Genomic DNA, 16810 nt, shown 5'->3' with positions numbered 1-16810 from the left:
CAGGCCTTTCATCAATGTTTGTAGAATACAATTTGTATGTGCACATGCACACAAACACAGTCACACCAACTCAGTTATTACATATCATACTGCTACTGGTTGTGTGGTATGGGGAAGGAATGCCCTGCTCACTGAGGCTTAGCTAGCCCCAACCTTACTATCTTTTATGCCCAAGGTCAACACACTTCCATCCAGGCTTTTGCTGTTTTATTTCGTGTTTCTGATCTGAGGTGTATTTTGTGGATTTGTTTTAGTGTGCTCAGTGGTTTTATTGCCCTGGGTTTATTTTTAATGGCTTATTTGATTTTTTTACAGTCATAATTTATGGTGATTTTATTATTTTATGGTAACATCGGGATGTGACGTCACCCCATGGGTCAGGAATGACCCGGTCCATGCACAGGGGACCTTTAATTTTTTTTTCACTTGTAAGCTGCCTCAGTTGGGACTCTAGAAAGGTGACCTATAAATATCCTAAATAAATAAATAAAATATAGCTAGAGAGTTGACCCTGTGGGTTAGATTTCCATTTATATCATGGGCTTTTCTCAAGAAACTCATGGAACTGTGTGTGTGTGAGAGAGAGAGAGACAGACAGACAGACAGAGAGACAGAGACAGAGACTGGGATATGTTCAGTACAGACAGAATGCTGAAGTTTGATTACCAAGAACGATAGTTTCTTGCTTTAACCCTGGTTAAGAATGCAACCGTACAGTGAAACCATAGTACACCTTGCCAAACTGAGCTCTGGCCCTGGAGTGTGTATATAGGGAGACAATTGCCAGACCAGCTTGTCATCTTGCAAGCAGAGAGACTGGATTTTTAAAAATTATTTACTTATTTATTATAACATTATATTCCACTTTTCTTTTATCATGGAAGCCAAGGCAGAATGTATGGGGTTTCAGAAAGGTCTTCCCTTCAGGCACTGATCAGACAGGCCTGTCAGTGGGGTTAAAGGTTATAAGAACAAAAAAAAAACCCCACTATATTATTTCTAAATGTTTCCAAACTCTCTCTCTTGAAAGCTCTGATCACGCCTTCAGAAACGAGGGCTTCACCCTTATGTGTGTCCACAAAACCATATTGGCCTTCTTCCCTTCTCTCCATGTTCAAAACCAAATGTGTTTGGTTTTGTCCTTCCCACACCCAAGGCCAGCCCTACACATATTTTTATGGGGCTGTTTACAATCCATTTAACCACCCTCAATTCCTAAGGAATCGGCTGCTTTTCTTTCCCCTGCCACTCCCCCACCTTCATAGGTCAACAATACGATCCCGCCTATTGTCTGCTCGGAGGTCTCTTTGTAAATCCTTCAGTTGCCTAATATTTACTATTTCAGCAGAGAGGCCAGAAGGCAATTTGGAAATGAGCTGCTCCCAATTCTTGTAAACATTTTACTGCGATAGTTTTAGAATGGTAAACAAGATACTTGGAGTATGCTGCGGTTGTCGCACCACGAAGTCTATTCAGACTGTCCTTGTTAGCACCTTTCATGCTGAGCTCTGCGCTTGCTGTGCACTTCAAAACAAGCCAGCCCAAAACTATTCAATGTGATTCCATTAATGTTTCTTTTCATTCACCCTGATAGAAAGTATAGCTTGATTCCTGAACCCTAATCTTTCTGCCACCTAGAAAGCATACTTTTTGAAGTCAGTATCACTATTAACGTATCTATACTACAGATTTGGTGGTGGACAGTGCCATCGAGTCGCAGCAGGTTTATGGTGACCTCATAGGCTTTTCAGTACAGACAGAGAGCCAGTGTGGTGTAGTAGTTAAGAACGGCGGATTCTCATGTGAAGAACCGAGTTTGATTCCCCACTCCTCCACATGAGCAGTGGACTCTAATCTGGTGAACTGGATTGGTTTCCCACCTACACATGAAACCATCTGGGTGATCTTGGGCTAGTTAGTTCTCTTTGAACTCTCTCAGCCTCACCTACCTCATAAGGTGTCTGTTGTGGGGAGAGGAAAGGAAGGAGATTGTAAGCCAGTTTGATTCTCCTTAAAAGGAGAAGTCAGCATCTAAAAACCAGCTCTTTAAATGCCAATGTTTTTAAATTCATCCACCTACCTTAGGCTGATGAAGCCTACGGCGAAACCCAGCACAACGATCTAGACCACGCGTTCTGACGAACCGCTTATCTTCAGTCCTAGCAGACTGATTATTTTTGGATTTATGTTATGTGAACTGTATTATGTGTCATACACTTTAGTATATATAATTGATGTACACCTTATTGGATATTGCCACACTTGTCCCTTTGTTCTTTAAACTCCGTGTACTATCAGTTTTCCTTATTTGCATACTTTGGATATTTGAATTGAATTATAAGCATTCCTTGTGATCTTCATGCGAGTTTGTGTAGGTGTTACTGATATCTTGTTGTTTGTTTATTTCACTTTATATGTTTTCACCTTATTTTTTGTGCTTATAATATATTAGATTTATTGTCTGTTGGGTATTGTACTTTTTCTCGTATTCTCTCATACAATACCCTGCCATATTTTTCTTGTGGTAACCTCCAGGTACTAGCTGGAGATCTCCTGCTATTACAGGAGATCTCCAGCCGATAGAGATCAGTTCACCTGGAGAAAATGGCTGCTGTGGCAATTGGACTCTATAGCACTGAAGTCCCTCCCCTCCCCAAACCCCACCCTCCTCAGGCTTTGCCCAAAAAACCTCCCGCCAGTGGCAAAGAGGGACCTGGCAACCCTAAAGGTAACTGAAGTCCGCCCTTTTCTTGTCTGCAAGATGAACTTTGGGCGAAAACGCACGGTCGCTTGAGCCTCCTTTCTTCCCTGTTCCAGCCAGGATTCAGCCAGGATCGAACGCACGGTCGTGCGTTCGATCCTGGCTGAATCCTGGCTGGAACAGGGAAGAAAGGAGGCTCAAGCGACCGTGCGTTTTCACCCTTTGTATCCATTTGTTCTGCAACAGCCTGTCCTAAACTGACTTCTGAAGCAACAAGTAAACTGACCACGGCAGTTTCCTTTTTTGATGAAAGGAATGCTTAATTTCACAACGACTCCAAGTGTGCTAACAGCTCACACACGTCCAGCAACATCTATGGTCTGGATAGGCAGTGGTGGGGAGGAAGGAGATCCCTATGTTTAAAGTCAGGAAGATTCCCCTCCCAATATATTTAATGTCAGGAGATCGCTGCACCAATAGCCACCATTTTGGCAGAATAAAAACTGTATGTACACAAACTAGTATATGTTCTTGAAAACATTTTTCAAAAACCCTTTAAGGCTCTGATATGAAGCCAACATGCTTGTAAAAAGGGTTTGTGATCTTCGCTCCCTGTCTGACCCAGAGACTAGCCTCGAATGCTGCATGAGCTCTTGTGAGAGGGGATGAGTGAGGGGGAGGGATAAGCACTGGTGGGCAAAACCAGAATGGACTGTTCTACATCTTGCCCTGTTGTTCTCCTACCTGGAGCCAGGAAAAGGACTGGGCTACCTGGATGTGGAAAAGCTACTCCTAGTAACAGGATCTGAACTGGGTGAGAAAAAATGGGGATTGGGCTGTGTGTAGGGTTGCCAGCTCTGGGTTAGGAAATACCTGGAGATTTGGAGGGTGGAGCCTGAGGAATGCAGGGATAAGGAGGGGAGGGACTTCAATGGGGTATAATGCCATAGAGTCCAGCTCCCAAAGTGGCCATTTTCTTAGGGTTGCCAAGTCCCTCTTCACCACTGGCAGGAGGTTTTGGGGGCAGAACCTGAGGAGGGCAGGGTTTGGGAAGGGGAGGGACTTCAATGCCATAGAGTCCAAGTGTCAAAGTGGCCATTTTCTCCAGGTGAACTGATCTCTATCAGCTGGAGATCAGTTGTAGTAGCAGGAGATCTCCAGCTAGTACCTGGATAGGGTTGCCAACTGCCAGGTAGTAGCAGGACATCTCCTGCTAATTCAACTGATCTCCAGCCGATAGAGATCAGATCACCTGGAGAAAAATGGCAATTGGCAAAATGGCAATTGAACTCCATGGCATTGAAGTCCCTCCCCTCCCCAAACCCAGCCCTCCTCAGGCTCCGCCCCCAAAATCTCCCACTAGTGGCGAAGAGGGGCCTGGTAACCCTATACCTGGAGGTTGGCAATCCTACATTTTCTCCAGGTGAACGGATCCCTGTCACCTGGAGATCAGTTGTAATAGCAGGAGATCGCCAGCCACCACCTGGAAGTTGGCAACCCTACTTGGAGCACCAATACTTTTGGGAGGTACCAGCTGCACCCAACCCAGGGGAAGGAACTAAAGCCTGAAGAACTCCAGTGTCCATTTGTGCACAGGAAGAACATTTTTTAAAAAGCATTCCCATAACTTCTACAAGGGAAAATGCAGAGAGCATTTTACCAGGGCAGGGACAGAAATGGGGTAAACAGAGACAGTTGAACCAATGTCAAGTAAACATTTAAGTTAATGGTTCATCTATATGTTGACCTTTTTAAAAAAAAAACTGAATTTAGCTTAGTTTTCACTTAGCCATTTACACTTCAGTCAAATTTTAAAGAAGGAACCCTTTGGCACTGATTTTACAGATGACGCACTCCAAAGGTACTTCTCTCTCTCAGTAAGCGGAGGTACAGACTTCTATATTCTGCCACTTCAGAGACATATGTTCTGCTATCCCACCAGTTATGAAGTGATTATCAGAGTGGCACAAACAGATTTTTTTTAACAAAGTGAAGGTGCTATTTTCTCAGGTTCTGTGAGAACGCACACACTTATTTTTACCAATCCAATCTGTTCTCCAGTAGCTGAATGTCCGCAGGGTTTATGAGGCCATCTTAGGTGTTGGAGTCATAGCAACTTGCCGGGTGCTACCTGACAGTGGAAGTTTGAACAAGAGAGGGGAAAGTGTAGGGAATAACGCAAGTTTCAAAGTTTGTGTGGAAATAATTTAAATACATTAAAATGCTGTTTTCTTCCTCCCCCAGTGTTTGCGTTTTTGATGCAGACTAACTCCTTGATAATAAAACAAAAGGTGAGAGACCTGGCTGAAAACGCTCCACAGTTGAAGCGAGCCACCAGTGGTCAATTAAAGAATATGTAGTAGCACTACTGAACAGCAGCGGGTAACTGGTCAGCACTACACTCTTGCCGTATGAACTTCAAAACTACCTTCTCCCATCCAAGACCTGGCTTCAGGTATGTCAGCCGTTGAAAGTCAAGGAATGGCCACTAGAGACAGATCCTTTTCTGCACCGGCTCCTAATTGGAAAACTCTTTCCTTAGATGTTTTTGCCTAGAGCCAATGTTATTGTGTGTTTTTTTTAGTAACGGGCTAAAACTGTTCATATCTTCTAATCCTTTGTAAAGAATATAAACCTTATTTTCAGTTTTTAAGAACATAAGATAGGCCATGTTGGATCAGACCAAGGCCCATCAAATTCAGCAGTCGGTTCACACAGTGGCCAACCAGGTGCCTCTAGGAAGCCCACAAGCAAGACAACTGCAGCAGCACCATCCTGCCTGTTTTTCACAGCACCTAATATATTCGGCATGCTCCTCTGATCCTGATGAAAATATGTATACATCATGATTATTATCCATTTTTACTAGTAGCCATGAATACTCCTCTCTTCCATGAACACGTCCACTCCCCTCTTAAAGCCTTCAAAAATCTTCAAAATGGTTTTAACGTATATTTTTTTATATATTTTAAAAAAAACATTTCACCTTGAAAACCAATCTTGATGTCAAGGCAAGATAGGATTTTTTTTAAAGAAAAAAAAATCTGTAGAAACCATGTGGGATTGGCTGACTGTTTCTGATGATGTTTAAAGGGATTTCAGAAGGAGGAAAAGACACCAATTATTACCACTTGTAATAGTACATGAATGTATGAATTAGCCTTTAGCAATAAGCCACTACAAACAAGGAAATAAACTGCTTGGGGAAGTTAGGAAAGCAACCTCCTTGATAGAGTTGCCAACTTCCAGGTGGTGTGTGGAGCTATGCCAGAATTATATATGATGTCCAGAGAACAGAGATTGGTTCCTCTGGCAGTTATAGGCAGCCTTTGGAGGGCAGGCTCTACGGCATTACGCCCTGCTGAGGTCTCTCCCATCTCCATATCCTGCCCTCCCCAGGATCCATCCCCAAATCTCCAGGAATTTCCCAGCTGGGAGTTGGCAACCCAGCTCCTTGAAAGTTTTCAAGAAAAGGTTACATATAAACGCTTGATCTGAATGTTTATCCATTACGCTTTAGCTCTAGCCTCCTTGATTAAAAGCAGAGATCAGGTCAGACACCTTTACTTGGTTCTTTCCAGTTCTGCCATATCTCCTCAATGGCATTACAGAAGCAATCCTAAACCGATCTACTCAGAAGAAAGTCTGTATTATTCAATGGGGCTTCCTCCCAGGAAAATATCTCAGCAGCCTACAGCAAGGGTTTATTTGAAGCACCTGCAGGAAGCTGCCAGACTATAGGACCAACCAGTCATTGCAGCTTTGGATTTCACATGTGGCCCAAATGAATTAAGCAACTCTTTTTAAAAAATGCTACAGTTGGGATTAGCCACTTTGTTGGGTAGTAAAGCCTTAGTCGTTATGTGCTAGAATTGTGGCCGTATTTCTTCATTGCATTGGTTAAGCTTATTTTGCAAAAAAAAAAATGAAACTTTGACATAACTTAGATTTCTTGCTTTCCAGAGCAGGGCTTTGCTTGAAGTACATAAAGGCTAAAGAGAAACATGTACCTAATCCCAAAGCTTCACAGTAATACTATTTATTTATTTCAATTAGGCTTGCCAGTTATTGTATTTGGGGGGGGGATTGTTTGTTTGTTTGTTTTTTGGCTGACTAGCTGCCTGCTCTTGACCAACATTTAGCAGGTGAAAGCTTTGGTAGCACAGACGTAGGAAAAACATTACTCTTTTCATTTAAATACGTCCAACTGGTTTTCAAATGGCAGACAATTAAACTGTATACCTTGGTCTGTCACAAAATCTTGAAGAGTGCCAGAAATTTTCTTAAATATCCATAATTGTTAAGCGGCCTCCGCAAATACACTCGGTACACTCTTGCTTTTTTAAAAAAAACTTGGGTGTATGGAGCCCTTCAAGAGCCCCGTGGCGCAGAGTGGTAAACTGCAGTACTGAAGTCCAAGCCCTGCTCATGACTTGAGTTCGATCCCGACGGAAGTAGGTTTCAGGTAGCTGGCTCAAGGTTGACTCAGCCTTCCATCCTTCCAAGGTCGGTCAAATGAGTACCCAGCTTGCTGGGGGTAAAGGGAAGATGACTGGGGAAGGCACTGGCAAACAACCCCACAAACCAAGTCTGCCTAGTAAACCTCGGGATGTGATGTCACCCCATGGGCCAGGAATGACCCGGTGCTTGCACAGGGAACCTGTACCTTTATGGAGCCCTGGGGTGCAGCCAAGGATCATAAAGAAGGAACCAGTCGCTAAAGCAGAGGGGCTTACCGCACTTTGTATTTCCAGCGATGTATTAAGAGTTTGGAAATGTTGTAAACAAATCTGTTCGCACTTTCAATGTTTTCCCACCGATTTATTAAGAGTTTGAAAGTGTTTTAAAAAATGGTGTTCGCACTTACTTTGGCCCCTTCCGCTGTGAAGACGTCTTCCAACCGTTTATTGGCTGTGGTATCCAAAAACCCTTTATAAGCGGTGTATTGGTTTGCTCCGTTTAAGTGATGTCACTAATAATGGGGTCTACTCCCACTTTTCCCATGTGCCCTGTGTAACGACCTGGGGCGCTTCTCGGCGTGGTGGCGGCGAGCCCCGGGAGTCCAGCGAGAAGCCCTCCTGCCCCCCCTTCTCCGGGGCGTCTGGGGGTGAGGCGGGGCAGTCTACCCCGGAGAGTATCTCCCCTTCACCCGTCCCCCCCTCCCTGGGCTTCTCGGTGCGGCAGGGACGGGCACCGGGAGTCCGGCGAGAAGCCCTCCCGCCGCCCCCCCCATCCCAGCCAGCCGTGCTGGAGTAGAAGAGTGCGGTAGGGAACACACCGGAAACAATTTATTATATAACGTTGTCCAACTTTTAAAAATCCCCTAGAAGGCCGAGTGCGGTAAGGCTCAGAATCTGGGCCATCACAATGATTCAGAACGAGGTTTTCTTGGGTGGACAGGACAATCCAGGAGGCGAATGATTTCTATAGCACAATAAGAACAGAAGCTGAAGAACAAGGGAGGAGTGGTGGTTAGAGTTACCAACGACACCTGTAGAGACCTTGGTTCAAATCCTCTCTTAACCACAAAGCTCACTGGGTGTTAGAATCATAGAGCTGGAAGGGACCACCAGGGTTCTTGGGATAGTCGTTCTTGCTCTCTCAGGGCCAAACAGCACATTATGTTTAATGAGGCAAATAACTCCTCCTAGCAAGGCGTTTTGGCTCAGGAAAACAGAACGTGGGCGGAGGCAGGACCCTGGGCCGGTGCTACCATTAGGCGAACTGGGTGGTCGCCTAGGGCGCAGACCTCAGAGGGGCGCAGAACTGGCCTGAGGGACGCAGTTTTAAACAGATTAGTGTCTTGAAAAAAAGGCAACTGAAAATTTATATTTTTTTACTTTAAGTACCACAACAGTGCTATGGAATAGAATGAATTATAACATCTTATAAAAAGTTTTGTGCTTTTATTTTTTCTACAAGACATCTGTTTTTGAAAATTGGTTAGCAGTGGGGGGGCACAAGTAGTTAGCCTTGCCTAGGGCGCAGAAATGACTGGCACCCGCCCTGGCAGGACCCCCTTCTCCCTTCACATTACGGTCCCAAACCAAATTGGGCCCATGAAGACCTTTAAAATGCTGCTGCTGCAAGATGCTGTGTGGCTGCAGGTACAGTGAATTGGGTCCAGGGACCACAGACCCAACCTGTTTAAAAGTATACCAGGTAGTTTTGGCTCTCAGCCTAATCTAATTCACAGGGATATTTTGGAAACAGAATGAGGAAGAACCGTAAATGTAATCATAAACTTGTTGAAGGAGCAGTGGGACGAAATTGTGATAGGCCATGCCTCAGCAGTTAACAGATCACACCCAACATTTACAGAAGTATTAAGGTCCATTGTACCAAATGACTGTTTTTGGCCCTCTGTGAACATTACAGACACTTGACAATTTCATGTCCAAAGTTAAATGTCTGTTTTATCCATTATCAAGAGCAAATAGAAAGGGGGAGAATCAATTTAAAGCAGTGAAATATTATTTAGGGCAGCGGGCTTTTTTGATCGTATCGGTAGATCTGAGAATGTCAGCAGAATGAAAATGTTCTCACTGTTAAGAGGAAAAAGAATCAACCAATGTTTCAGAAATAGGTATGGTTTGTACCGAGACAAATATACTTACCACTTCCTAATAAAGAATGTACAAGAAGCCATTTCTTCTCTTCTGTTGAAACACCTCTGCATTATCTTCTTAGAAAACTGAACCACAGCTGCTATCAACTTTTTGAACGGGGACATTAAAAAAAAAAAACACCCTGCATCATATGGGGGAATAACTCCACAGCTTGCCTGCCTGGTCTAGCCAATATCTTGTTTGTGCAAGATATTGAAAGAACAGGATCCGAAGGCAGTGCAAAAAACTTCTGTGGAGTTCAACATTCTAGATGAGACTTGAAGCACTGACATTAGGCTGAACTGTCAATCTTTACATAAGAACATAAGAAAGGCCCTGCTGGATTAGACCAAGGCCCATCAAGTCCAGCAGTCTGTTCACACAGTGGCCAACCAGGTGCCTCTAGGAAGCCACAAACAAGACGACTGCAGCAGCACCATCCTGCCTTTGTCGTATTCATATCCTGAATCCTGAGCATGCTTATACGACACAGCTTGTGGGGGGTGGGGAGATGGATGGACAAAGGGAAAGCTCACATGCTTGCTGGCTCACCCCAGTGGTAGAGACTGAGGGTTTAACAACATCATGCTGTCTTTGTGAGGTTGCTCCTTTATGGAAGCTTCTATAAGCAAGTATAAACCAATAGCAATAGTGGTTTACATAGCTTACTAAGCCCTCTGTACTGGCACATGGTTGCATGTCTTCATTGAATATATATGGAGTTTTCCTATCCTTATTCACCATCGGCGGTATCATAGAATCAGAGTTGGAAGGGACCACCAGGGTCATCAAGTCCAACCCCCTGCACAATGCAGGAAATTCTGAACTACCTCCCCTCATACACACACACAGTGCCAATACTTCATGCCCAGAAGATGGCCAAGGTGCCCTCCCTCTCATGATCTGCCTAAGGTTATAGAATCAGCATTGCTGACAGATGGCCATCTAGCCTCTTCTTAAAAACCTCCAGGGAAGGAGAGCTTACCACCTCCTGAGGAAGACTGTTGAACTGAGGAACTGCTCTGTTAGAAAATTCTTCCTAATGTCTAGACAGAAACTCTTTGGATTTAATTTCAACCCGTTGGTTCTAGTCCGACCTTCTGGGGCAACAGAAAACAACTTGGCACCATCCTCTATATGACACCCCTTCAAGTACTTGAACATGGTTATCATATCCCCTCAGTCTTCTCCTCTTCAGGCTAAACATACCCAGCTCCTTCAACCTTTCCTCATAGGACTTGGTCTCCAGACCCCTCACCATCTTTGTTGCCCTCCTCTGGACCAGATCCAGCTTGTCTACATCTTCCTTAAATTGTGGTGTCCAAAACCGAACACAATACTCTAGGTGAGGTCTAACTAGAGCAGAGTAAAGTGATACCATCACTTCGCATGATCTGGACCCTATACTTCTGTTGATACAGCCCAAGATCGCATTTGCCTTTTTAGCTACCACATCACACTGCTGACTCATGTTCAGTGTTTGGTCTAGTGATGGCTTGGGGGGATGGGAAACATAGATACTAATCCTCTACTCAGAGGCAGCCAAGAAGTGAAAGAGTGCATCCTTCAATGAATCATGACAATTTAATTGTCCATTCAGGCAATTTAAAATAGGATTGCTAGACAGTGGCTGGCAACTGGCAGGAGTTTAGCAGGGCAGGGCAGGGACATGGGGTAAGAGTGACATCAGCATGACAGCATTATGTCACTTCCAGAGAAAACCTAGAAGTAATGTCATGCCGCTCTAGGAATTTCTGAAAATTCTGTGGTTTTATTATAGAGTTCCCAGCAATTCCTAGAAGGACATGACTTCATTTCCAGATTTTCCCTGCCAGTGATGTAACATAAGCGTACTAATAACGATGTAACATCATTGTACTAATAATCTGGAGAACTGGGTTTGATTCCCCACTCCTCCACATGAGCGGTAGACTCTAATCTAGTGAACTGGCTTGGTTTCCCCACTCCTACACATGAAGTCTGCTGGGTGATCTTGAGCCAGTCACGGTTCTTTCCCATCTCAGCCCCACCTGCCTCACAAAGTGTCTGTTGTGGGGAGGAGAAGGGAAGGCAATTGTAAGCCGGTTTGAGACTCCTTGAAGGTAGAGGAAATTGGGGTACAAAAACCAACTCTTCTTCAAGTAACTTTATGAAGAACAAAATGCATATTTTAAACCCTTATATCCCTCATCACCCTCTTTGGGTGGGTTTCTTATGCCATATTTAGACTGCAAGTTCCTCAAGGTTTACACAGACTGACCTCCTTGAAAAAAAAACCATGCACATTGGTGATGTTACAATAATTTCAATGCTGCATCCACGGATAACACCCATCTTCCTCCTAGCTTGCAGTCCTGTGTGGGTGTGTAAAGTGCTGTCAAGTCACAGCCAACTTATGGTGACCCCATTTGGGGGTTTTCATGGCAACAGAGGTGGTTTGCCAGTGCCTTCCTCTGCACAGCAACCCTGGACTTCCTTGGTGGTCTCCCATCTAAATACTAACCAGGGTTGACCTTGCTTAGCTTCTGAGATCTGATGAGATCAGGCTAGCCTGGGCCATCCAGGTCAGGGCAGCTTGCAATCCTAGCCTAGGTATAAACATGGCTGTAACGTGCACCGTTCAAATGCTTTCGCAGGCAGAATCGAATGGAATCCCTGTGGAACCTTAACTCAGTTTCTCCCATTACGTTTAGACATCCTTATCTCAAAGAACACATTTTCAACTAAAAAGGTCTCATGGTAAATTATATGCACATACATTAGGGCTGCTGGCTCCGGGTTGGGAAATACCTGGAGATTTTGGAGAGTGGAGCCTAAGGAGGGTGGGGTTTTGGAGAGGGGAGGGACTTCAGTGCCATAGAGTCCCATTGCCAAAGCAGCCATTTTCTCCAGGGGGACTGATCTCTGTTGCTTGGAGATCAGTGGTAATAGTGGGAGATCTCCAGCCACCACCTGGAGGTGGGCAACCCTAGTGGGGACTCAAAACAGCTTACATCATCCTCCTTTTCTCTATTTTATGCTCACAACTACCCTGTGAAGTAGGTTAGGCTGAGAGTGTGTGGCTGGTCCAAGGTCAGCCAGGAATAGGGTGCTCACATCCATATAGAGTAGGGGTGTCGAACGCAATTGTTACAAGGGCTGGCTATGACATAAATGTCACTTGGTCGGGCCGGGCCATGCCTCGCGGATAAAAGCTCTCAAGGGGCCATATCCAGCTCCTGGGCCTTAAGACTGACACCCCTGATACAGGGCTTGGAATTCTCCTGGAATTACAACTCATCTCCAGACTACAGAGATTAGTTCCCCTGGAGAAAATGGCAGCTTTAGAGGGCAGACTCTATGGTCTACCATATATTCTAGCTGAAATCCCTCCCCAATCTCCCTTCCACAGGCACTGCCCCAGGCTGGAGTTGGCAACCTAACCCAGTGAGCTTGCATGGGGGATGTGGGGATGTTAACCTGAATCTCCCAGAACCCAGTCTGATACTTATCACTACATTACCCAGACTCAACTGAACCAGAATCAAACCAGAATTAATAAGTGTGCAGTTGGCCACTGATATCAGTTAGTTTGCCTCTCCCACATTATCAGTTTGCCTCTCCCCGCCCCCTCACACACACTGATACATACATGGCACTTTATAGCACATAGGAGAAAAAACAGCCAAAGCTCTCTCTCTGAAGTCTATACCCCCTCCCCTATTTCCAGGTAGGTCAGGGCCGTGTTTTGATGTCCAAAAGCGCAGAAGTACAGAAGGAGGCCTCCTGATCATGTATCACTAAGACAGCCAAATGCCTTAAGTGACTGCAATGAATACAGAGAAGAGGTCGGGGAGGGGGATCCTTCAGCTTGGTTGTTCACTGCAAATATCCTTACTGTCATAAAAAAAGGGCAAGAGTCCAGTAGCACCTTAAAGACTAACAAAAATATTTTCTGGTAGGGTATCTGAAGAAGTGAGCTGTGGCTCACGAAAGTTCATACCCTACCAGAAAATATTTTTGTTAGTCTTTAAGGTGCTACTGGACTCTTGCCCTTTTCTACTACTGCAGACAGACTAACACGGCTACCCACTGTGAATTATCTGTCATAAAAAAAGTAAAACATCTATGGAAATCTTGTAAAACTGACATGTGCCATATCCTGTCACAGTGTTAAGCAATTTTCAGTGCATTTTTGAGTAGTCAGGAGATTGTTATAGTGATCTCTGCAACGCCATTCATGCATTTTCCTGTTTCAGAAGTAGCTGATTTCCTTGATTAATAACAAACAGGTTCTGTTCTGTTCTTTCTTCTTCTTTTTGTAAGGATGAGAGCTGTTTCCCACCCTCTCTACTGCAAACCCAGCAACACAAACTGTGTCCATTAGCATTTCAAGGAGTTTCCTATTAGCGTCAAGAAAAGCTCCTCTGGGTGGGTAAAATCCATTTTGTTGTCTCTAGTGACATCTGTTCTAACTTTTCAAGCCAGAAAGGAAACCAGAGGATGCCAAAGAGGCTTTTGATTTACTGGATTGGCACTTGCAGTGAGGTGTCAAACTCTTTAAGCATGTAACCCTGGTGGATGTACATTGATTGTGTCAATGGGAACATCTGCATATCCCCACCACATATAGGGCAAGTCAAAGGAATTCCAGGACTTCTTTTGGAGTTTTTACTATCTAACATCAGAGTTTCATGCTTGTTTTGCCTGTAGCTGGACAATTTAAAGCCTGACAGAGCAATTCTAAGCAGAGTCACACCATTCTAAGCCCATTGACTTTAATGGACTTCGAAGAGTATAACTCTGTTCAGGACTGCGCTGTCAATCTCATCTATCTATCTGTCTCTCTCTCTCTCTCTCTTTGCTATATGTGTGTTTTAAATATATATATATATATATATACTGCTTGCCTCTTTCTCAGCAAGCTAGTTTTCATCATTAATACTGCAGGACAAGATATTCAAGCAGAAACAAAAAACAGATGATACAGATGACTGTTGATAAATGATAACTTTTCACAGTTGTGCAATGCCACCATTAGGTTAGTTGATCATGTGATCCATCCTATCAAGCTCTAAGAAGCATTTTACCTTACAAAGTGTGTGGCAAAACGGTTGCTGTTTCCTTCCAGAATGGCGGAGACCAGAATGCCAAAACATGTATTTCAGTTTTAAAAAAGCAAACTTCCCCTCCCCTGTCCCAGGCAGATACCGGTACTATGCAGGATAAAGGAGCAAATTTTAAAGCCTGCATATTTCTTACTTCCTTAACACAATCTGTGCTGTATAACTTTTAGATCTTTTTACATTGGCCATTCTAGGAACAAAGAGCTGAAAGCAGATTCCAGCAATTTTTCCATTCACTATTCATTCAGAAGTTCATCAGCTCCAAAGGAATTATCCAAATGCTGTGTTAAATCAGAGGTCTTTCCCAGAATTAACATGGTGATGAAATCATGGTATTACTCTCAGAAAAGGCCCACATAGGTAGCCCCCTCTCTAACAAACTCAGCCTTTTCACCCAATTCAGTCCCCAAAGTTGTCTTAAACCATTCTAACATCTATAGACTGAGTTTCTGATTTCAGGTGCGCAACACATGCTCTATTACGCAGTCATGTTTAAGCACTGATTAACAGGACTTCTACACAACTCAGGGAAAAAATGACAATTGTTAATATTTTGCCCTTTCACAGTCTGCGCTGTATACTTCCTTTTTCACCCAGAAGCTTACATATCATATTGCATTTTCTCTAATCAAGGAGGCCTTCTTAAATATAAGCTTTGTGTAGATGTCTCTGCCAAATAGCTCTTTGAAAGCAAGTTGTTTACTTACTTCATTAATCTCCTGCCTTTCTCCCCAATGGGGACTCAAAGTGGCTTACATTTAGGGTTGCCAACCTCCAGGTACTAGCTAGAGATCTCCTGCTATTACAACTGATCTCTAGCCGATAGAGATCAGTTCACCTTGTGAAAATGGCTGCTCTGGCAATTGGACTCTATGGCATTGAAGTCCCTCCCCTCCCCAAACCCTGCCCTCCTCAGGCTCTGCCGCCAAAACCTCCTGCCAGTGGCAAAGAAGGATCTGGCAACCCTGCTAACATTTTTCTGCTGTCCTCCGTTTGATTAGTTCAAGAACCCCATGAGATAGGTTAGGCCGAGTTGCAAAATAAAGAGACCAAAAGAGTGAGTAGTAGTTCAAACAGATTTACTCTAAGGAACCACTCCAACAGGTTCATACAAGCACTCTCATCTAACTAAATTGCCTATGTGAACATGTGACCTTAGGAAAGGTCTTCAAATTGACACGCTAGCCTAACATAAGGGAACATCCTGAAATTATAAATTCTATCGCAACAGGCTGAGTGCGTGTGATTAGGCCAAGGTCACCCAGCAAGCTTCCATGGCACAGTGAGGAATTCAAACCTGGATCTCCTAGATCAGAGTCGAGCACTCTAACCACTACACAACCCTGCCTCTCTTCAAGTAAAAACAGTAAAAACCATTAAGTAGTTTAATGATAAAACCATTTGACTGATGGCTGATGAATATATGTGTGTGGTGTAGTGGATAAGAGCAGTGGACTCTAATGTGGAGAACCGGGTTTGATTCCCCGCTTCTCCACATGAAGCCTGCTGGGTGGCCTTGGGCCAGTCACAGTTCTCTCTGAACTCTCTCGGCCCCACCTACCTCACAAGGTGCCTGTTGTGGGGAGAGGAAGGGATTGTGATTGTAATCCACTTTGAGACTCCTTCAGATAGAGAAAAGCAGGGTATAAAAACCTACTCTTCTTGTTTTTTTCTCTTCACCAGAATATAAGATTCAAGATTTCTTTAATTCAGACAGATGAAAGGTTAAAAGAAAAACAAATACTTTGATAATATAGTATCTATAAATCATATACATTCAGATGAGTTTATTAAACCATTCTTCTATTCAGATGTCACCTGCTGGATTAGTAACTGCACACAGAAAAACACACATGCAATACCATGTTCACCTGACTCTCGGCGCTTAATTGGTCCATCTAGAACTCAGAGTTGCACATTCAGCTCTCAGATGTTCAGCAGCACATGGGCAGTCCCTTGCTGTATACATGCATCTGTATCAGCGCTACGGTGGTGATGGTTCTGGAATTCAGCACAAATAGGACAAGCCACAGAATCTCAATTCACTTTTTATCATTATTACTGATTAGTCTTGCCACTGCTTATTTTGTGGTGGTGGAAAGTGCCATCAAAGTTGCAGTCCTCTTAAGGTGATCCCGTAAGATTTTCAAGGCAAGAGATGTTCAAAGGTGGTGTGTCATTGCCTGCCTCTGCCTAGCAACCCTGAACATCCTTGGTGGTCTCCCATCCAAGTACTAACCAGGGCCAACCCTATTTAGCTTCCAGATCTGACGAGATCAGGATAGCCGGGGCCATCCAGGTCAGTGCTCTTATTGGGTACTAAACAAACAATTCCACTTCCATTTTTTGTTTGTTTGTTTGTTTCACATACACAGCAAAGAGATAAAAAATTAACA

The sequence above is a fragment of the Euleptes europaea genome, chromosome 10 (genome assembly GCF_029931775.1).
Source record: "Euleptes europaea isolate rEulEur1 chromosome 10, rEulEur1.hap1, whole genome shotgun sequence".
Classification (NCBI taxonomy): Eukaryota; Metazoa; Chordata; class Lepidosauria; order Squamata; family Sphaerodactylidae; genus Euleptes; species Euleptes europaea.
This window is presented reverse-complemented; position numbering follows the sequence as displayed.